This window comes from Oryctolagus cuniculus, chromosome 10 (genome assembly GCF_964237555.1).
Source record: "Oryctolagus cuniculus chromosome 10, mOryCun1.1, whole genome shotgun sequence".
NCBI lineage: Eukaryota > Metazoa > Chordata > Mammalia > Lagomorpha > Leporidae > Oryctolagus > Oryctolagus cuniculus.
This window is the reverse complement of record NC_091441.1, coordinates 31,286,305-31,307,957: the sequence shown is the minus strand read 5'-3', so window position 1 is coordinate 31,307,957 and position 21,653 is coordinate 31,286,305. Positions and strand designations below refer to the sequence as shown.

The window sequence follows — 21,653 nt, the reverse complement described above, 5'->3', positions numbered from 1 at the left end:
ACCAGGGCGAAACCAGGAGCTTCCTTTAGGTATCCTATGAGGGTGGTAGGGGCTCAAGTACTTGGGGATAACTTCCACTTCTTTTCCTGGGCATTAGCAGGGAGCTGGATCAGAAGTAGAACAGCTGGGACTCAAACTCTGATATGGGGTGCTGGTGTTGCATACACAACTTACTTAGCTCACTTTGCCACAACACCAGCCCCAAAAAAGTAATTTTAGCCACTTAAAAAAAAAGTAGAGAACAGTGGAATGTGAGTGAGAAGAGGTGTTTAATGTGTTTAGAGGTGGCCTTTTACTACGGTCTGAAGGTGTGTATCTTCTCACATTCATGAATCCTAACCCCCAAGGTGGTACCAGAAATAGTGGCTAGGTCCTGAGGGCTTTGCTTATGTGATTGGGATGAGTGCCATTATAAAAAGGACCAGAGAGACTCCTTGGCCTTGTCCTTTCCACTGTGTGAGATCATAGCAAGAAGGTGGTCTGTGAACTAGGAAACAAGTTACTAGATTTGTTTCCTGCCCTTTGAAGATGAGGCTGGAAATACAGGAAGAAGCCATCCTAACCTCAGAGAGAGCTAGGGGTATGCTTTCTTGGCAGGGGGATTGCAAAGTACAGAAATTCATGAATCAGAAAAGGTCTTTGTGTGTGGCGAGATCTGGAGCCCAGTGAAGGAAAATGATGCTAAAAATGAGATTTGAGTGATAGACAGTGTAGGCCTTAAAGAAATTAAAATTTTGACTAGAAACGTATAGCAAGACTATAGGTGTAGGCAAGGAGCAGTCAGTCTTGTTTACATTTTTAACTGTGAAATGTAGCTGTGCTTTGATTTAGTGCAAAAAGTACAAATATTGTATATTTGTGGACAACCAAATTCTAAATATATTAGAAAAATTTATTTTAAAGGAGCCTGTATTAAATAAAACGGTATCATTTGTTTTCATATTTTTAAAAAGATCGTTTCTTTGCTAGGCAGAGAGATCTTCCTCTACTGATTCACTCCCCAAATGCCTATAACAGCCCTGGTTGAACCAGGCTGAAACCAGTAGCCCTGAGCTCCATCCGGGTCTCTCCCACATAGGGATGTCAGGGTCCCAAGTACTTGGGCCATCATCTGCTGTGGGGAGCAACTGAGACTAGACTAAGTTACTGGAATTAAGGCTTATTCTATGCATCTGCTCTCCCACAATATGGGGCTGAGAGAGAGACCAAACAACCTCTACGCAGCTGTCTCATCAGTTTGACTGATAAGCTGCAGGAGCTGATCCTGCTCTTGATTGGAGGAGAGCAGCGTGCTCGGCGTGTGGGTAGCAGAGTTGGGATTGGTGGAAGAGGACTATAAAGGAGGAGAGAAACAACATGCACCAGGAACATCTGAGGGAACACCTGAGCAACATCTGAGCAGCCCCCGAGAGAGCCGGGCGGCGGTGTGCGGAAGCGGGGAAAGCGGCGGGGGGGTGCCGCCCCTCTATGGAGGTGGAGGGGCCGGCAGCTAACCCGGGACGGCGTCGTTCTTCCATGAGTGAGGGAACGAACGGCAGCTAACCCGGGAAGAGCCGAGCAGACAAAAGAACAGCGCAGGGTCTAGTGTCCTTCCTCCGCGAATGGGGGAGCGACAATCTGCTGCCTTCCTAGGCAGGAAGCCAGAGTAGAAGCAGAGTGGCCGAGACTCAGCTGGCACTCTGAATATGGGATGCTGGAGTCCCTCCCAACTGGTCCTTAACCCAGTGTACCATGAAGCCTGTTAGAAAACCTTATCTTTTGAACGTACACTGTAACTTCTCTTTTGTAAAATCTAGATATTCCGAGTATTCATGTTTGGTTCAAGAAGGCTGCTTATGTAGTATGATCTAGTCTTAAGCTAAGATGAGGTTGGAAATTCATAAACTGTTCTAAATATATCTACCTAAATGTATCTAAAGATATCTTGGTCATTGACCTACATATTCTTTTCTTAGCAGTGAGGATTGTACATTTCAGGTTAGCTGTGAGCAATAATTAATAAAAATAATTAGAATGTTCTGAAAACCTAAATAGAATTGTTTAGAGATAGTTGTTAGAATGGGTAGACTGTTTATCCTATAGTGTTTTAAAATTACAATTTTTTGGAAAGCTTAAAAATATGCAGTAAAACATCAATTTATTTTGACAAATCATTAATTCCTGAAGCATTCTTGTGTGTGTGCATGCGTGCATATGTATATTTAATAAGCTTGCCTCAATCTTTTTTTTGCTTTTTTCGTATTTCTTTAAACTTTTTAAACACATTGAGGTCTTGGCTGATTCATTGAGATTATTTATGCCATGTCTGGGATTTGCCAGCAGCAGCATTGATAGATACCCTGTAGTGCACACTGGAGGCACTAGTTTTCAGTGCTGAGAGAAGAAAAGGCCAGCATAATGCAGATTGCTCCCATTGGCTTTGTCTATGAAGTCTGGAAGTGGAGCTATTAACTACAGTGTTTTTTGTTTGTTTGTTTGTTTTGTATGCTCTGATTGATTCCTAGCATCTACAGAGATTTTTGCAGAAGATGGTTATAATAGGTGTCCATATATGCACCATCTACATTTATTTACAAGCAAAATGAAATTTAATATGTTCATTTATCTATGACAAATCAAATGTGCAACTGCTCTTGCCAGGTTGGATCCAGGGGCTTAATCTGTTGTTATGTGGGTGCTACTTTTCTCTTTTTATGTTGGCTCTGAGTATTGCCTTTGAGCTTCCATTTTCAGCCAGGATTTTTTCTTAGGAGGGCTGTCGGTTGCTAGCAGCTCCAGGCTAACAAGCTTCTTCAGCATTTAAAAAAAAATTAGACTTTATTTTTTTAGGGTAGTTTTAGGTTTATCCAAAAAACCTTAAAGTACAGTTTTTCTGTTATCCCCTTCCAGTTTGTCCTGTTGACATCCTGCTTTAATTAGATGTGTTAGAATTGATGAGCCAATGTGGATGCATTACTGAAGTCCATACTTCACATTAGGATTCACTATTTTTTGTATTGACTAACAGATCCTTTGTTGAATAACACTGAAAAACAGTTCTGTGTGTTTGGAGGAGTGCGTAATGCAGTTATCAGCATCCGCTACCAGAGTAGTTCATTTATTAAAATTGTACCACAAGGTTTGTGTTAGGGTTTCTTTTTGTGGTGTACATTCTAGAGGTTTGGACAGATTTATTTATTTTTTAAGATTGTATTTATTTATTTGAGAGGTAGAGTTACAGAGGAAGAGACAGAAAGGTCTTCCATCTGGTGGTTCACTCCCCAAATGGCTGCAATGGCCAGAGCTGAGCCGATCTGAAGCCAGGAGCTTCTTTCAGGTCTCTCACATGGGTGCAGGGGCCCAAGCACTTGGGCCATCTTCTGCTGCTTTCCCATGCCATAGTGGAGAGCTGGATTGGAAGTGGAGCAGCCAGTACTCAAAATGGCACCCATATGGGAGAGCTGGCACTGCAGGTGGTGGCTTCACTCACTACACCACAGTGCCTGCTGAACAGATTTATAATGACATGTATCCACCATTGCAGTGTCATACAAAGTTGTTTCATTGGCCTAAAATTCCTCTATGCTCTGTGTCTTCCTTTATTCCACCCCTATCTGCTGGCAACCACTGATCTTTTGACTCTGTGTGTGTGTGTGTGTGTGTATGTATATATATATATATAGAGTCTGGCCTTTTCCTAAATGTCATATACTTTGAATTATATAGAATGTAGATTTTCTAGATTGGTTGGAGGAGATAGATAGATCTCTCTCTATATATATCTATAGAGAGTGATCTATATATATATATATATCTTCCTCTTCCACTGTTCACTTCCCAAATTGCTGCAATGGCCAGGGCTGGGCCAGGCCAAAGCCAGGAGCTTCACCTGGGTCTCCTAAGTGGGTGGGAGGGGCTAAAGCACCTGGGCCATCTTCTGTTCTTTTCTGGCCATTAGCAGAGAGCTGTATCAGAAGTGGAGCTGCTGGGACACAAACCGATGCCCATAAGGGATGCTGTTGTTACAGTTGGTACCTTTACCTGCTCTGTCACAACACTGGCCCCACTAATACATATTTAAGTTTCCTCTATATTTTTTCATAGCTTGATCGCTTATTTCTTTACAAATTTTTCTTTTTTTTTTTTTAAGATTTATTCATTTATTTGAAAGTCAGAGTTACACAGAGAGAGGAGAGGCAGAGAGAGAGAGAGAGAGAGGTCTTCCATCCGATGGTTCACTCCCCAAATGGCCGCAAAGGCTGGGGCTGCGCCGATCCAGAGCCAGGAGCCAGGAGCTTCTTCTGGGTCTCCCACATGGGTGCAGGTAACCAAGGACTTGGGCCATCTCCTACTGCTTTCCTGGGCCATAGCAGAGAGCTGGACAGGAAGTGGAGCAGCTGGGTCTCAAACCGGCGCCCATGTGGGATGCCAGCGCTCAGGCCAGGGCGTTAATCCACTACACCACAGCACTGGCCCCACAAGTTTTTTTTTTTTTTTCAAGATTTGTTTTATCTCTTTGAAAGGCAGAGTGACAGAGACAGAAAGATCTTTGATCTGTTGGTTGACTCCCCAGATAGCCATGTTGGCATGGGTTAGACCAGCCCAAAGCCAGGAGCCAGGGACTCCATCCTGGTCTGCCCCAGTGAGTGGCAGACCCTCAAGTACTTGGACCATCATTTGCTGCCTTCCCAGTATTAAAAGAGTAGAATTATAACAGAAGCAACTTTTTTTTTCTCTTTTTTTATATATTTGAAAGGCAGAGTAGTGTATGTACACACACACACACACACACACGCATATCTTCTATCTGCTGTTCAGTCTTCAAATGCCCGTAACAGTTGTGGCTGGGCCAGGCGGAAGCCAGGAGCCAGGAACTCCTACATGGATGGGAGGGATCCAAGTACTTGGACAGATGCATTAGTAGGAAGCTAGATTGGAAGCAGAGGCAGAACTTGATCCCAGGCACTTTGATATGGGATGTGGGCAACCCAAGCAATGGCTTAACCCACTGTGTCACAGTGCTTACCCCATAGAACAGAGGTATAAGATTCTGCAGTGACACCTGTCACTCTTGTTTTTATTTATTAAAAACATTCTAAGCCTAATAAGCCTAATAAAATTCTCTTCATTGATATTTTCTTTAGCTCTAATTTTTGTGAGTTCCTAGTGTTTGTTTATTTGATTGTATTTGAAAACCAAAGCATACTCCTCCCCCCAGCCCTGCCTTCTCCCCCTCCTCCGGAAGTCTGGGAAAGTTTATTTCACCTTCATTTTTAGAAGATAGCTTTTTTTTTTTTTTTTTTTTGGGTGATAGAGTTAGTGAGAGAGAGACAGAGAGGAAGGTCTTCTTTCCGTTGGTTCACTCCCCACATGGTCACTATGGCCGGCGCTGATCTGAATCCAGGAGCCAGGTGCTTCCTCCTGGTCCCCCTTGCTGGTGCAGGGCCCAACCTCTTCGGCCATCCTCCACTGCCTTCCCGGGCCACAGCAGAGAGCTAGACTGGAAGAGGAGCAATCTGGGACAGAATCCGGTGTGCCGGCGCCGCAGGCGGAGGATTAGCCTAGTGAGCTGTGGCGCCAGCCTAGAAGATAGCTTTTTTGGATATAGGCTTGGAGGTTTTTGTTTTTGTTTTTGTTTTTATTTTAATAGCACTTTTTTTAAATATGCTTGTCCACTGTTCTCTAGCCTTCACTGTTGCTGTCTGTCATCTTACTGGGGTTCCCAAATAGATAATGACAACATTTTTCTGTTCTGAAGATCTTTCTCCTTGTTTTTGGCATTCAACATCCGTGTTATGATGTGTCTGTTTGAGGCTCTCTTTTAATTTGTCTTACTTGAAGTTCACTGAGCTGCTTTAATGTGCATATTCATGCTTTTCATTAAATTGGGGAAATTGTGTTAGTGCAGGAGTGATCATTGCACCCAATGTAGATCCTCTGTCTCTCTCAAGTCAGGGCTTCGTATAAAAATGATGCTGACTGTGCCAGTGCTGTGGCATAGCTGGTAAAGCCACCGTGTGCAGTGCTGGCATCCCACATGGGTGCCACTTCAAGACCCAGCTGCTCCACTTCTGATTCAGCTCTCTGCTATGGCCTGGGAAAGCTAAGTCCTTGGGCCCCTGCACCCATGTGGGAAACCTGGAGAAAGCTCCTGGCTTTGGATCGGTGCTGCTCTGGCCGTTGTGGCCATTTGGAGAGTGAATCAGAGGATGGAGGACCTCTCTGTGTAACTCTGACTTTCAAGTAAATAAATAAATAATTTTTTTTTTTTTTTAAAAGAACAGTGCTGAATCTCTTAGCAACACTTGATAGAACTTAGTCTCAGCAACAGGTGGCTGGAAACAAGATGAGAACCTGCCTGTTTTGGAAAGGTAGTCCTGTGACTGGACCTGGGGAAAAGGGAGGCTGTATTTTGATAGTACCATTCTTGAGTAGTTTCCAACTTAGCTGTGTGGAGAGGGATGAGTCTGTTCAAATAACACAAATTGTCACTGTTGTAACTAAATTTTAGCAAATTCTCTTAAATACTGCTTTTTTAGTTGCTATACACCTGTGGGGATTTCTAGAGGCTTCCATGAGATTTTTTTTTGGAGATGGAGTAGGGGACATTTTTATTTATTTTCATTTTATTTGGAAGGTAGAGATCTTGTATTTGCTGTTTTACTCCCCAAATGCCTGCAACAGCTGTGGTTGGGCCAAGCTGAAGCCAGAGCCTGGAACTCTACCTAGATCTTCCACTTGGATGTCAGAGACCCAGCTACTTGAGCAATCAGAAGCAGATGAACTTGGGTTCGAATCAGGCATTGAAATGGGATGCAGGCATCCTAAGCAACATTTTAATCCCTGTGCCAAATGCCTGCCCCTGTATTTTTTTTTTCATCTCACTAGTCTCACTAGTTTTGCTGGGGTTCGTGGTTTCATTTTGAAGTGGAATTCACAGTATTGCTCTTTTTTTTTTTTAATGTGGTAATAAAACCACACACAATAACGTAAATCTTACTGTCTTAAAACATTTTTTTAAGTATACAGTACTGTGGTGCTAGCTATATGCATATTGTGGTGCAGCAGATTTCTAAACGTTCTTTTAAAAAGTTTATAATTTTATTTATTTAATTTTTAAAGATTTATTTATTTATTTATTTATTCATAAGGCAGAGTTACAGAGAGGCAGAGGCAGAGAGAGAGAGAGGTATCTTCTACCCACTGGTTCACTCCCCAAATGGCTGCAATGACTGGAGCTGGGCCTATAGGAAGCCAGGAGTCGGGAGCTTCTTCCAGGTCTCCCACATGGATGCAGGGGTCCAAGGACTTGGGCCATCTTCTACTGCTTTCCCAGGCCATAACAGAAAGCTGGATCGGAAGTGGAGCAGCTGGGAATTCAGCTGGTGCTCATATGGGATACTGGCACTGCAGGCAGAAGCTTTACCTACTACGCCACAGTGCTGGCCCCAAAAGTTTTTTATTTTAAATATACAAAACTAAAATTGGGAGATAGCAATACAGTGAGTTCCTATATATCCCTTTGCCATACTCCATATTAACATATCATATTAGTGTATTTGTCAGAACTAATGTGCTACTCCTAGCTTCCCCCTTTTTTATTCTAAACTCCTTTAATCTCTAGAACTTTCTCACACTGTTATTTTTAAAATTTCATTCTCTTAATTGGTATTATATAGAATTACAGTTTATTTTTTTAAAAAATATATATCAGTTTATGCCGGCGCCACGGCTCAATAGGCTAATCCTCCACCTAAGCGGCGCCGGCACACCGGGTTCTAGTCCCAATCGGGGCACCGGATTCTTTCCCGGTTGCCCCTCTTCCAGGCCAGCTCTCTGCTGTGGTCCGGGAAGGCAGTGGAGGATGGCCCAGGTGCTTGGGCTGTGCACCCCATGGGAGACCAGGAAAAGCACCTGGCTCCTGGCTTCGGATCAGCACGGTGTGCCGGCTGCAGTGCGCCAGCCGTAGCGCGCCGGCCGTGGTGGCCATTGGAGGGTGAACCAACGGCAAAAGAAAGACCTTTCTCTCTGTCTCTCTCTCTCACTATCCACTCTACCTGTCCAAAAAATATATATATATATATATATCAGTTATGTCCAGCCTTACTAAGTTGTTTACACCAAAATATATGTTCTTTTGGGTTTTTATTTACATTGACATGCAATTTGTAAATACTTTTTCTTTATAAATTACAAACATAATTTTTTTCTTTTTACTTCGTACTTTTTGGGACCTACCTTCTAGTAGAAGAGGTTATAGTGTAAGTTTTTGTTTCTGAACTCAAGGAAAAGTCTCAATCAGTATCTCACCATGGTTATATTAGCTGTAGATTTTTTGGTTTTGGTAGATGCTGTTTATTAGAGTAAGTAACAGCCTCTCTGCAGAACATGACACAAACCTGTTTTAGTTATAGTTAAAATCAACCTGGGGGCCGGCGCTGTGGTGTAGCTGGTAAAGCCGCCCGCTGCCTGCAGTGCCGGCATCCCATATGGGTGCTGGTTCAGGTCCCAGCTGCTCCAGTTCCGATCCAGCTCTCTGCTATGGCCTGGGAAAGTAGTACAAGATCGCCCAAATCTTTCGGCCCCTGTACCCTCATGGGAGATCCAGAGAAAGCTCCTGGCTTCTGGCTTTGGATCGGTCCAGTTCTGGCCATTGTGGCCATTCAGGGAGTGAACTAGCAGATGGAAGACCTCTCTGTCTCTCTCTGGCTCTGCTTCTCTGTAACTCTGCCTTTCAAATAATAAATAAATCTTTAAAAAATCAACCAAATGTCCTGGTAGGTGGACACAAATCACAACTGATGGATGAAGACACATTTCCATGGTGAACCCCCATTAATAAGAAATCAGAGCCCTACCTGGCTGAAGCTGGTTAAGGATTCTGTGCCTAAGAAGCACAGCTTCACTTTTTTTTTTTTTTTTTGATTTTCATTTTTAATGCTATATTTCCACCCTTTACTGAACTTTAAATGCATGTAACATACATGCATACATGATAACCAAGTAGGCCCTGTGCCCTCCACACTTTGAATATACCTAACTCTTCCTGAAGCTTCCCAAAACTTAATGAACATACATGATTTACCTAAAAGCTCACTGTAAATTTGTTAACTCTTGGCTACTTGGGGAGCCAGGGTTTTGGTCACAAAACCTAATTCCTCCTTTGTGAAACCCATTAATGTTCTTTTTGCCTAGCTTAAATAGTTGTTTTTAAGTGTTTTATTTGGCATAATTGCTAGATAAGAACCCTGTCATGTTTTGTTCAATTAGTTTTCTTCTGTTTCTAGTTTATCATGAACCATTGTAGAATTTTATAAAAAATTTTTTGTTATCTATGGAAATAATTTGTTTTATTTATATGATGAATTAGTGATTCTTTTTGTGTTTCTAACATGCTTGATTGTAAAATCTATTGTTGAATAAAAATCATCCCCAAATTTAGTGAAGTAATTTTAATAATAAACACTTATTTCTCCCAGTGGCTGAGGGTCAGGTATTTAGGAGCAACTAGCTGGTAAGCTTTGACTTTATCATGAGGTTGCCATCAAATTGTCAGCCGAAACTTCAGACGTCTGAAGATTAGGGGCAGGAGGATCCATTTGCAAAGTGACCCACTCACATGATTGGCAATGTGGTGCCAGCTTTTATTTATTTTTTTAAAAGAGATTTATTTATTTGAAAGTCAGAGTTAGTTTCAGAGAGAGAGGTCTTCCATCCACTGGTTCACTCCCCAATTGGCTGCAACAGCTGGAGCTGTGCCTATCTGAAGCCAGGAGCCAGGAGCTTCTTCTGGGTCTCCCACATGGTTGTAGGGGCCCAAGGACCTGGGCCATCCTCCACTGCTTTCCCAGGCCATAGTAGAGAGCTTGATTGGAAGTGGAGCAGCTGGGACTAGAACCGGCGCCCATATGGGATGCCAGCACTGCAGGCAGCGGTTTTACCCGCTACACCACAGCGCCATGTGCCAGCTTTTAGTGGGACCCTCAGTTCTATCCATGTTGACTTCTCTCAGGGCTCAATGAGTGGCCTTATGTAAAAGTGGCTGACTTCTCCCAGAGGGAGCAATCCTGAGAGAGAACGTAAAACAAGTCAGGTAGTAACTATCTTCTTTTAGATCTCAACTTGGAAATCATAGGAAAGGAGAAGGGAACCTTTCTTCTTCTGTGGACCATTTAGATATCATTTGCGGTTAATACACAATTATCAACTTTAAAATTAGCCTGTCGTAGATTTTTTTTGAATTTCAAGTCCCGCCTGTGGTTGCCTTGGCATAGCCAGATTAAATGATTTCAGGGGCCTTGTATGGCCTGTGAGTAGGTAATTCTCTACCCCTGTGAACATTATTTTTACCATTTTCTACTAGAAAACTAAGTCTAACCTGTATTAAAGGGAAGAATTAGGCCCCTTGTTTAGTGGAACCCTCAGTTCCTATCCATGTAGACCTCAATTTTTTAAGATTTATTTTGTTTACTTGAAAGAGTTACAGAGAGAGGTAGATACATAGAAAGAGGTCTTCCATCCGCTGGTTCACTCCCCAAATAGCTATAACAGCTGGAGCTGGGACGATCCGAAGCCAGGAGTTGGGAGCATCCTCTGAGTCTCCCATATGGGTGCAGGGGCTCAAGGACTTGAGTCTTCCTCTTCTGCTCTCCCAGGCACATTAGCAGGGAACTGGATTGGAAGTGTAGAGACTTGAGCTGGTGCCCGTATGGGATGCTGGCTCTGCAGGCTGGGGCTTTAACCCATTGTGCCACAGCACCAGCACCCCCCCCCCCCGCCCCCGCTCCCGCCCCGGTCAAAGAAGTAAAACTGTGAATTTCTTTCTTCTGGCCACGGATTACTTACATTATCCTACATGTCAGATGTACTTCCATTTGGGGATCTGCAGAATCCCATTCCTTTATTTTGTCTACTCGTCCAAGATTTTTGCATTTAATCCTGTCCACGTGTGGTTGAAGCTCTTTAATGTGATTTCTTTTTTTTTTTTTTTTTTTTTTTTACAGGCAGAGTTAGACAGAGAGAGACAGAGAGAAAGGTCTTCCTTTTCTGTTGGTTCACCCCCCAAATGGCTGCCTCGGCCGGCGCGCTGCGCTGATCTGAAGCCAGGAGCCAGGTGCTTCCTCCTGGTCTCCCGCGCGGGTGCAGGGCCCAAGGACCTGGGCCATCCTCCGCTGCACTCCCGGGCCACAGCACAGAGCTGGACTGGAAGAGGAGCAACTGGGACAGAATCCGGTGCCCCAACTGGGGCTAGAACCCGGGGTGCCAGCGCCATAGGCGGAGGATTAGCCAAATGAGCTGCGGCGCCGGCCTAGATGTGATTTCTTGAATACAGTTCCTTTTCTTCTGAAGACCTGTGAACTTAGAGACAATTTATCTGCTCTCACATATATCTAAGTATACTAGGAGGATAGTCATTGGACACAATCTATAGACTTCCCTTTTTTCTGTTTTGGAAATTTTAAAAAATGTAAATAGCTATTAAAGAAAAAGTGACCTTTAATACTAGAATTTTAAATTTAATCAATATTTATTATTGATAATTATTAAGATGCTTGCTAAATAAATATATTTTAATAAATTTAAAATTAAAAATTTTAAATATTAATTAAAGAAAAAAGTGATCTTCCATCTGCTGGTTCAGTTTCCAGATGAGTGCAAACAGCTGGGGCTGGGCCAGGCTGAAGCCAAGAGGACTGGTAGCTCAATCTGGGCCTCCCACATGAGTGGGAGGGACACAACTTGAGCTATCCCTTGCTGCCTCCCAGGGCATGTGCATTAGCAGGAAGCTGGAATTGAGAAGGGAGGTGAAACTTGAACCTAGCGACTTTATCATGGGATATGGATGTCCTAGGTAGCACCTTAAATTCTGTGCTTGACAGAATTTTTGCTGTCAATTTTAAATAAAATGAAAGACTTACCATCAAATTCTATTAAAAATGTAGTGCTCTCAAGGAAGGTAGACTCATCTCTAAGGTTTTTTCTTTCTTTAAAAATGGTTAAATTTCTGGCCAGCACCTTGGCTCAATAGGCTAATCTTCCACTTGTGGCGCCGGCACACCAGGTTCTAGTCCCGGTTGGGGTGCTGGATTCTGTCCTGGTTGCTCCTCTTCCAGTCCAGCTCTCTGTTGTGGCCTGGGAGTGCAGTGGAGGATGGCCCAAGTGCTTGGGCCCTGCACCTGCACGGGAGACCAGGAGGAAGCACCTGGCTCCTGGCTTCGGATCAGCACGGTGCGCCAGCCGCAGCACGCTGGCCGCAGCGGCCATTGTGGGGGTGAACCAACGGAAAAAGGAAGACTTCACTCTGTGTGTGTCTCTCTCTCTCACTGTCTAACTCTACCTGTCAAAAAAAAAAAAAAAAAAAAAAAAAAGTTAGATTTCTGCAAGGGAAAATACTGTAACATTTAGTAGGTAGAGACTTCTTTATTTTGTTAGTAAACATTGGCTTTCTTTTCTTTTTTTTTTTTTTTAAGTCTAGTTCTGGGCCAGTGGCGTTGTGGCAAGGTGTTAGGTGAAGATGCTGCCTGTGACACTGGCATTCCTTATGTTGGTGTCTCAGCTTCACCACTTCGATTCAGCTCCCTGCTCATGGCCTGGGAAAAGCAGTGGAAGATTGCCCGAGTACTTGGGCCCTTGCCACCCACTTGGGAGCCTTGGAGGTGGCTCTTTGCTCTTGGCTTTGGCCTGTCCTAGCCCTGGCCATTGCAGCCATTGGTGGAGTGAACCAGCAGATGGAAGATCTGTCTCTTCCTCTCTCTCTGATTTTTTAAAAAAAATTTTTTGAAAGATTTACTTGAGAGGCAGAGAAGGAGAGATCTTCCATCTGCTTGTTCACTCCCCAAATGGCCACAATGGCCAGAGCTGGGCTGATCTGAAGCCAGGAGCTTCTTCCGCATCTCCCATGGGTGCAGGGGTCCAAGGACTTAGGCCATCTTCTGCTGCTTTCCTAGGCCATGGCATAGGGTTGGATTGGAAGTGAGCAGCCAGGATTCGAACTGGAGCCCATACAGGATGCTGGCACTGTGGAAGGCAGCTTTACCTGCTATGCCACAGCGCTGGCCCCTCTCTCTCTGACTTTCAAGTAAATAAATGTCTTAAATAAAAGTCTTTAAAAATTTAGTTTTATTAGACATAGAGACAGATCTTCCATCCGCTGGTTTACTCCCCAAATGCCTGTAATAGCAAAGAAATCTGGAACTCAGTCTAGATCTCCTATATGGGTGACAGGAATGCAACTATTTAAGCCATCACCTGCCATCTCTGCTGCACATTAGCAGGAAATTGGAATTGGGAGTGGAGCCAGGAACCCCGCCACTCCAATATGGAATGTGGGTGTCCAGCAGTGTCTTTTGTTTGCTTCTTTCTTTCTTTTTTTTTATTAATTAATTTATTTTTTGACAGGCAGAGTGGATAGTGAGAGAGACAGAGGGAAAGGTCTTCCTTTTGCCGTTGGTTCACCCTCCAATGGCCGCCACGGCCGGCGTGCTGCGGCCTGCGCACCGCACTGACCCGATGGCAGGAGCCAGGTACTTATCCTGGTCTCACATGGGGTGCAGGGCCCAAGTACTTGGGCCATCCTCCACTGCACTCCCTGGCCACAGCAGAGAGCTGGCCTGGAAGAGGAGCAACTGGGACAGAATCCGGCGCCCCGACTGGGACTAGAACCTGGTGTGCCGGCGCCGTAAGGCGGAGGATTAGCCTAGTGAGCCGCGGCACCGGCTTGTTTGTTTCTTTTTAGTGTTGTCTTTACTGATGTGCCAAACACCTTCCACATAAAGTTGCTCTTTTGTGTGGATAGAAAGCCCTGTTCATAGTTTTGTGTAAGAAAGCTAGGTTGGAATTCATGAATTATCTAGTACTATAGTTTGTACATGTGGAGCAGCAATGTACGTTGACTGGTTGATAGAGATTGTGTTTGAGACATGAATTGCTTGCACAGTTATAGGGTGGTGATATAAAATAGTTGCAGGATTGCTAGCAATTAAAATGCCCTGTTTTACATGACTGCAGAATACAGTATGGCCTAGACCAGTATCATTTAATGGAATGTGCTTGTGTCATCTTATGGTGTCACCTTCTGGTTTCAACTGCAAAGTGCTTGTGGCAGCAGTAAACTTGTAATGGCAAATGACTTCAGTTTGCATTTGTCTCACCAAGAAGGGCAATACAGTTTAAGTTTATTCAATCCATGTTAATGGAAATGTCATTGTCTTTAAGTGTTCCTGAAGGATGGTTAATGAGGGCTGTTTTTCACCAGGGGCAAAATGGAAGGGGGGGGCAAACTTTTTTTTTTTTTTTTCTTTTTTGACAGGCAGAGTGGACAGTGAGAGAGAGAGAGACAGAGAGAAAGAGAAAGGTCTTCCTTTTTCCGTTGGTTCACCCCCCAATGACCGCTGCAGCCGGCGTGCTGCGGCTGGCGCACCGCACTGATCCGAAGCCAGGAGCCAGGTGCTTCCTCCTGGTCTCCCATGAGGGTGCAGGGCCCAAGCACTTGGGCCATCCTCCACTGCAGAGAGCAGGACTGGAAGAGGAGCAACCAGGACAGAATCTGGCGCCCCAACTGGGACTAGAACCCCGTTTGCCGGCACCATAGGCGGAGGATTAGCCTATCGAGTTGTGGCGCTGGCCAAGGCAAACCTTTATTACTTTAAAGTGTTTCATGATTTTATACATTGCTATGTCAAAACTCTCAGGATGGTTTTCTGTAGTGGTTGGTCTCAGTTAAGACATTTTTTCTCACAGACCTTCTCACAGTTCAAAGTTTACAAGAAGTTGTTAGCCATACAAGAAAAGGACTTACGGATAACTTTATATCATTTTTCTTCTTCTAAGATAATTCCACTTTGTACAAGAAGGCAGGAGGCTCACATCTTTTTTACTTTAATGTGTCTGTTGAAGCATTCTTTGTTCAGTGATGCTTTCTCTTCAGATGAGCTGATATATTCAGTTGCCACTAGTCCTTATATGAGTATTGATGATGTCCAAATATGTAATTAAAAAATTTTTAATTTTTTTTTTCTTTTTCTTTCTTTCTTTTTTTCTTTCTTTCTTTTTTTTTTTTTTTTTTTTTTTACAGGCAGAGTGGACAGTGAGAGAGAGACAGAGAGAAAGGTCTTCCTTTTGCCGTTGGTTCACCCTCCAATGGCCGCCGCAGCCGGCGCACCGCGCTGATCTGATGGCAGGAGCCAGGTGCTTATCCTGGTCTCCCATGGGGTGCAGGGCCCAAGCACTTGGGCCATCCTCCACTGCCTTCCCGGTCCACAACAGAGAGCTGGCCTGGAAGAGGGGCAACCGGGACAGAATCCGGCGCCCCGACCGGGACTAGAACCCGGTGTGCTGGCGCCGCAAGGCGGAGGATTAGCCTGGTGAGCCGCGGCGCCGGCCCTAATTTTATGTATTTTAAAGAGTTATAGAGAGGTAGAGACAGAGAAGTTTTCCATACACTGGTTCACATCCAAAATGGCCACAACTGCCAGAGCTGAGCTGATCCAAAGCCAGTAGCCAGGAGCTTCTTCCAGGTCTCCCACACAGGTGCAGGGGCACAAGGACTTGGGCCATCTTCCACTGCTTTCCCAGGTGCATTAGCAGGGAGCTTAATTAGAAGTGGAGCAGCTGGCACTAGAACTGGTGCCCATATGGGATGCTGTTGCCACAGGTTGGGGCTTTAACCCACTGCACCCCAGATCTGTAATTTTTAAAAAAGGTTTATTTGTTTATTTATTTGAGAGGCAAAGTTACACAGAGAGAGATATCTTCATCTGCTAGTTCACTCCCCAAATGGCCATAATGGCCAGGGCTGGGCCAGACTGAAGCAAAGATCCAGGAGCTTCCTCTGGGTCTTCATGAGGGTTCAGGGGCCCAAGTACTTGGGCCATCTTCCGCTGCTTTCCCAGGCACATTAGGGACCTGGATAAAAAGTGGAGCAGCCAGGACTCATATTGGCACTCCTATGGGATGCTGGTGCTGCAGACTGTGGATTTATCTGCTGCTTCACAGTGCCAGCCCCTAAATCTGTATTTCTAAACTTCTTTTCTTTGAGAATTATATTCTCATGTGCATCATTCAGTTCAAATCCAATTTGACCATTACTCTCTACCAAACTTTTTGTTTTTACTGTAACGTACCTGTGTTTTCCCAGGGAGTGGTCTTTAGCCACTTCTCTTTGAAAAAAATTCCCAGGGCCGGTGCTGTGGTGTAGTGGATAAAGCCACCCATAGTGCCGGCATCCCATATGGGTGCCGGTTCGCATCCCAGCTGCTCCACTTCCTATTCAGCTCTCTGATACAGCCTGGGAGAGCAGTAGAATACGGCCCAAGTCCTTGGGCCCCTGTACCCTTGTGGGAAACCTGGAAGAAGCTCCTGGCTCCTGGTTTTGGATCTGCACAGCTCTGGCTGTTGCGGCCAATTGGGGAGTGAACCAGCAGACTCTCTCCCTCTCCCCTCTCCCCCCTGTCCCCCTTTCCCCTTTCACCTCTCCCCTCTCTCACCTTATTCCCCCCTCCCCCCTCTCCCCCTTCTCTCCCTCTCCCCCTTCCCTCTCCTCCCTCTATCTTCCCCCTCCCTCTTCTCCCTTTCTCTCCTTCTCCCTCTCCTTCTCTCTCTGAGTAACTCTGAATTTCAAATAAATAAATAAATCTTTAAAAAAAGAAAAAAACTCCCTGATCTGTCATGAAACCTTGTCTCCTTTGTTTTTAAAAAATATATTTCAAATTTGTGTGGACTGATAGCTGTGTGATCTCATTGATGGATAGTTTTGAGTAATCAATTTCATTTCATTCTATTGAGTGTTGAGGATACTTGAAACACATTCTGTATTTATGTGTTCACAGTTTAGTAGCAGAGATAGCTGATCAAAAATACAAGTTTATCTTGGGCACACTAGTGAGATGTTTAACTTTCAGTGAAGTGAATGTCAGTGAAGTCTGGAGGAGGCTAAACATTGGAGTGTGCATTCATTTACTCAAAAAAGATAGTTGCTTATTTCTGGCTAGGCACTGGACTCAGTGGTGAGAGCAGTATGTCAAGCAGGTAATGTCCTTGCTGCCATTAGCTTAGACACTAATGGGAGACATAGATATAGTACAGATAATGAAATACAGTAGTTATGGTTTCGTGTTAGGAAGAAAGAAAATAGTAGGTCATGACAGTTAATAGTCCCAATTAAATATCTGTGGTAAATCCTTTCCTTTTCATGAAAGAGACTACGGTGCTTTAAAACAGAAGATAATATATTTTTTCTTTCGTGAGTTTTGCAATACCATCCTTAACACTTGGTTCCTTGTTTGGACCCATGTTTGAATCCAAGGATGTGTTGCACTAGCTGTTGCCAAAGTCCTGTCATCTGGAAGAGGGAATGAGGAAATAGAGCACATTGCCTGAAATATGGACCGATCCCATTATCCGTCTTAGTAGTAGTGCCTTCTAGCTGCAAAAGAGGCTGAGGAAAATAGTTTCTAGGTTAGCAGCTTTTGTGCACAGATGGCTACAACTTGAGATGGGGATTGTTTTATGGAAGAAGAGAATTAACTGCAGAGTATTTTTTTTTTAAAGATTTATTAATGGGGCCGGCACTGTGGCATAATTGTTAAAGCTGCCACTTGAAGGGCCTGCATCCCATATGGGTGCTGGTTCAAACCCTAGCTGCTGTACTTTGGGTACAGCTCTCTGCTATGGGCTGGGAAAGCAGAAGATAACCCAAGTCCTTGGGCTCCTGCACCCACATGGGAGACCCAGAGGATACTCCTGGCTTCAGATCATCATAGCCTTGGCCATTGTGGCCATCTGGGGAGTGAACCAGTGGATGGAAGACCTATCTCTCTCTTTTTGCCTCTCTGTAACTCTGCCTTTCAAATAAGTAAATCTTTATTAAAAAATTATTTATTTGAAAGGCAGAGTTGGGGAAAGAGAAAGAGAGGGAGATAGATCTTCCATCTGCTAGTTCACTCACCAAATGAGTGCCATGGTCAGGGCTGGGCCTGACTTAAGACAGGAACCTGGAACTCCTTCCGGGGCTCTTATGTGGGTTGCAGGGCTCAAGCACTTGGACCATCTTCTGCTTCCTTCCCAGTCACATTATTAGCAGGGAGCTGGATTGGAATGGGAGCCGCAGGAACTTGAACTGGTGCTCTGGTGTGGGATGCTGGTGTTGTAAGCAGTGGCTTAACCTGCTGCACCAAAGTACCAACCCCTTAATAAAGTATTTTGTTTGTATACTTTTCCCCCAGTCTGTGGCATGTGTTTTCATTTTCTTATTGATTTTTTTTAAAAATTCTGTTAAGCCACCAAGAATATGGTATTTTGTTATGGCATCCCAACCTAATACTGTTTGGGGATGGGCTGGGGGTGGGTGAAGCTTCTTTTTAAAGTGTAAAGTTTCTAAATTTTGTTTTTCATTTTCAAAATTGTTTTTAGCTTTTTGAGTCATTTGCATTTCTATATATAGAAATTAGTTTATCAATTTCTTCCCCAGAAAACTTGCTGGAATTTAGATGAGGATTACATTGAATCTGTAAATCAGTTTGGGGAGAATTACCATCTTAATGATCTTGAATTTTCTAATGCATGAACAAATATAAAGTATCTTTCTAGCTATTTAGATCTTTTTTTGTTTTCCTCAGAAATTCTTGGCAGTTTTCATGGTCTTCCAAATTTACTCCTAAGTGTTTATTTGCTGCTTTAATAAATGGAATTGATTTAATGTCATGTTCAGATTGTTGATGCTATTTAGAAATATAGCTGATTTACATGGGATTCCTTAAGCATACTGAACTTGTGCATTTAAATTTTATTTGAGAGGCAGAGAGAGAGAGAGATACAGAAAAAACAGACACACCTCCCATCTGCTGGTTCACTCCCCAGGTGCCTAGGAGCCAGAACTCAATCCAGGTCTCATGTGGGTTGCGGGATCCAGCTACTTGAGCCATCATTACATGTTTCCTCCTAGGGTGCAGCATTAGCAGGAAGCTAGAACTGGATTCAGGGCTTGAACCCAGGCATTCCAATGACTTATCCTGATGCACCACATCTGCCCTGTACTTTGTTGATTTGATTATTAAAATAGTCTTCTTTTACACACACTTGCTTCTTTTTGCTTTGTTGTGTTTGCTTGGCAACACTGTGATTCTGGGTAATTCCAGCTTCTGCCTCCTCTGGACCTAGACTTACACAGCTGAACTTGGAAATGGAAGCACATCCAACTGTATGTTCATGGCTGTAACCCTTAGAGTGTGGACCCTCACTATTACCTGGATCATATTATTGTGTTTCTGGCTTCTTCACTTCCTTTTTTTTTTTTTTTTTTTTTTTTTAAGATTTATTTATTTATTTGAAAGGAGAGAGAGAGAGAGAGAGAGAGAGAGAGAGAGAGAGAGAGAGAGAGAGAGAGAGATGGGTCTTCTGTCCACTGGTTCACTCCCCAAGTGGCTACAATGGCCGGAGCTGGGCTGATTTGAAGCCAGGAGCCAGGAGCTTCTTTGGGTTCTTCAAGCAGGTGCAGGGGCCTAAGGACATCTGTTATTCCTGAATTCACTTTGCTTTGGAGAATTGGTCTATTGTATGAGACTGACAGGTCCTACCTCCTTAACAGGTTTCTAGCTTATCCATTTATTCTCCATCTCCACTGTGACCATTCTTTTTTTTTTTTTTTAAATATTTATTTATTTATTTGAAAGTCAGAGTTACACAGAGTGAGGAGAGAGAGAGGTCATCTGTCCGATGGTTCACTCCCGAAATGGCTGCAACAGCCAGATCTGCGCCCATCCTATCTTTAAAAAAAGAGTGGTGGGCCGGCGCCGCGGCTCACTAGGCTAATCCTCCGCCTAGCGGCGCCGGCACACCAGGTTCTAGTCCCGGTTGGGGCGCCGGATTCTGTTCCGGTTGCCCCTCTTCCAGACCAGCTCTCTGCTGTGGCCAGGGAGTGCAGTGGAGGATGGCCCAGGTGCTTGGGCCCTGCACCCCATGGGAGACCAGGAAAAGCACCTGGCTCCTGGCTCCTGCCATCGGATCAGCGCGGTGTGCCGGCCGCGGCGGCCATCAGAGGGTGAACCAATGGCAAAGGAAGACCTTTCTCTCTGTCTCTCTCTCTATCACTGTCCACTCTGCCTGTCAAAAAATAAAATAAAATAAAAAAATAAATAAATAAATAAAAAAGAGTGGTGACAGTGGAGATGGAGAATAAATGGGTAAGCTGGAAACTTGTAAAGGAGGCAGGACTTGTCAGTCTCATACAGTAGACCAATTCTCCAAAGCAAAAAGTGAATTCAGGAATAACAAAGGATTGCAGTCTGGGGTATTTGTGCCACAGCAGATCATAGGCACATCCAGTGGGGTGGGGGTAGGGACAGAGGTTTGTTTTTTTTTTTTTTTTTTTTTTTAAAGATTTATTTATTTATTTGAAAGAGTTACATAGAGGAGAGGCAGAGAGAGAGAGGTCTTCCATCCACTGGTTCACTCCCCAGTTGGCTGCAACTCCACAATTGGCTGGAGCTGCGCCGATCCGGAGCCAGGAGCCAGGAACTTCTCTGATTCTCCTGTGCGGGTACAGGGGCCCAAGGGCTTGGGACATCTTCTGCTTTCCCAGGCCATAGCAGAGAGCTGGATAGGAAGTGGAGCAGCCGGGTCTCGAATCAGCGCCTCATATGGGATGCACTTCAGGCCAGGGCATTAAGCTGCTGCACCACAGCGCTGTCCCAAGGGATTTTTTTTTTTTTAAAGATTTATTTATTTGAAAGGCAAAGTTGGGAGACAGTAATCTTCCTTCCTGCTGGATAATTCCCCAAATGGCTGCAGTGGCCAAACCAAAGCCAGGAGCCTGGAACTCCGTCCGGGTCTCCCACATGGGTGCACAAGCCCAAGTCCTTGGGCCATCTTCCACTGTTTTCCCAAAGGTTGTAGCAGGGAGCTGGATGAGAAGTGGTGCAGCCAGGACAAGAACTGGCACCCATAGGAATGCTGGTGTTGCAGGCGGTGGCTAATCTGCCTGGCAACAACACTGGTACCTGAAAGCTTTTAAAGACAAGATAAAGTTCACATAAGCTGTTTTGAAACAAAGAGCAATGGTTATGAGGGCTTTGTTTAAGGAGCTAATGTTAACTCATAGATGGGGATCACCATTGTTAGGCAGCTACCCTTAGGTAAGTAGCTCATCCTGGAATGCAGCAGTTCTGAGGGATTCCTTGCCTAAAGGAGTTCATATCATAGGTATGGAAACATGAGGACCAGACCTCTCTCCTTCCTATTTCTCAGGTTCTATTTTGTTAGAGTTTGAATCCATGTTACTATTGATAGAACTCGCACATTTCTCACTTTTGATCAAGGCCTTTTTTTTTTTCTTTTTTTTTAACAGGCAGAGTGGACAGTGAGAGAGAGAGAGAAGAAAGGTCTTCCTTTTGCCGTTGGTTCACCCTCCAGTGGCCGCTGCGGCCAGCGCACCGCGCTGATCTGATGGCAGGAGCCAGGTACTTCTCCTGGTCTCCCATGGGGTGCAGGGCCCAAGCACTTGGGCCATCCTCCACTGCACTCCCTGGCCACAGCAGAGAGCTGTCTTGGAAGAGGGGCAACCGGGACAGAATCCGGCGCCCCGACCAGGACTAGAACCCGGTGTGCCGGCGCCGCAAGGCAGAGGATTAGCCTAGTGAGCCGCGGCGCCGGCCAAGGCCTTTTTCTAAGAGCATTTCTGA

At 44.5% G+C, this 21,653-nt stretch overlaps 1 protein-coding gene across 12 annotated transcripts in view; it reads left to right on the top strand.

Moving 5' to 3' along the window:
* The window catches only part of ARK2N (arkadia (RNF111) N-terminal like PKA signaling regulator 2N), a 107,401-nt gene that overhangs the window by 30,566 nt on the left and 55,182 nt on the right, over positions 1-21,653 (top strand). The window contains exon 2 of one of the 12 annotated variants that reach the window (XM_070050264.1): positions 21,320-21,431. The exons of the other annotated variants lie outside the window; for them this stretch is intronic. The gene's annotated coding sequence lies outside the window, so the exon portion shown is untranslated. The remainder of the gene's footprint in view (positions 1-21,319; positions 21,432-21,653) is intronic. 12 annotated transcript variants of the gene reach the window in all.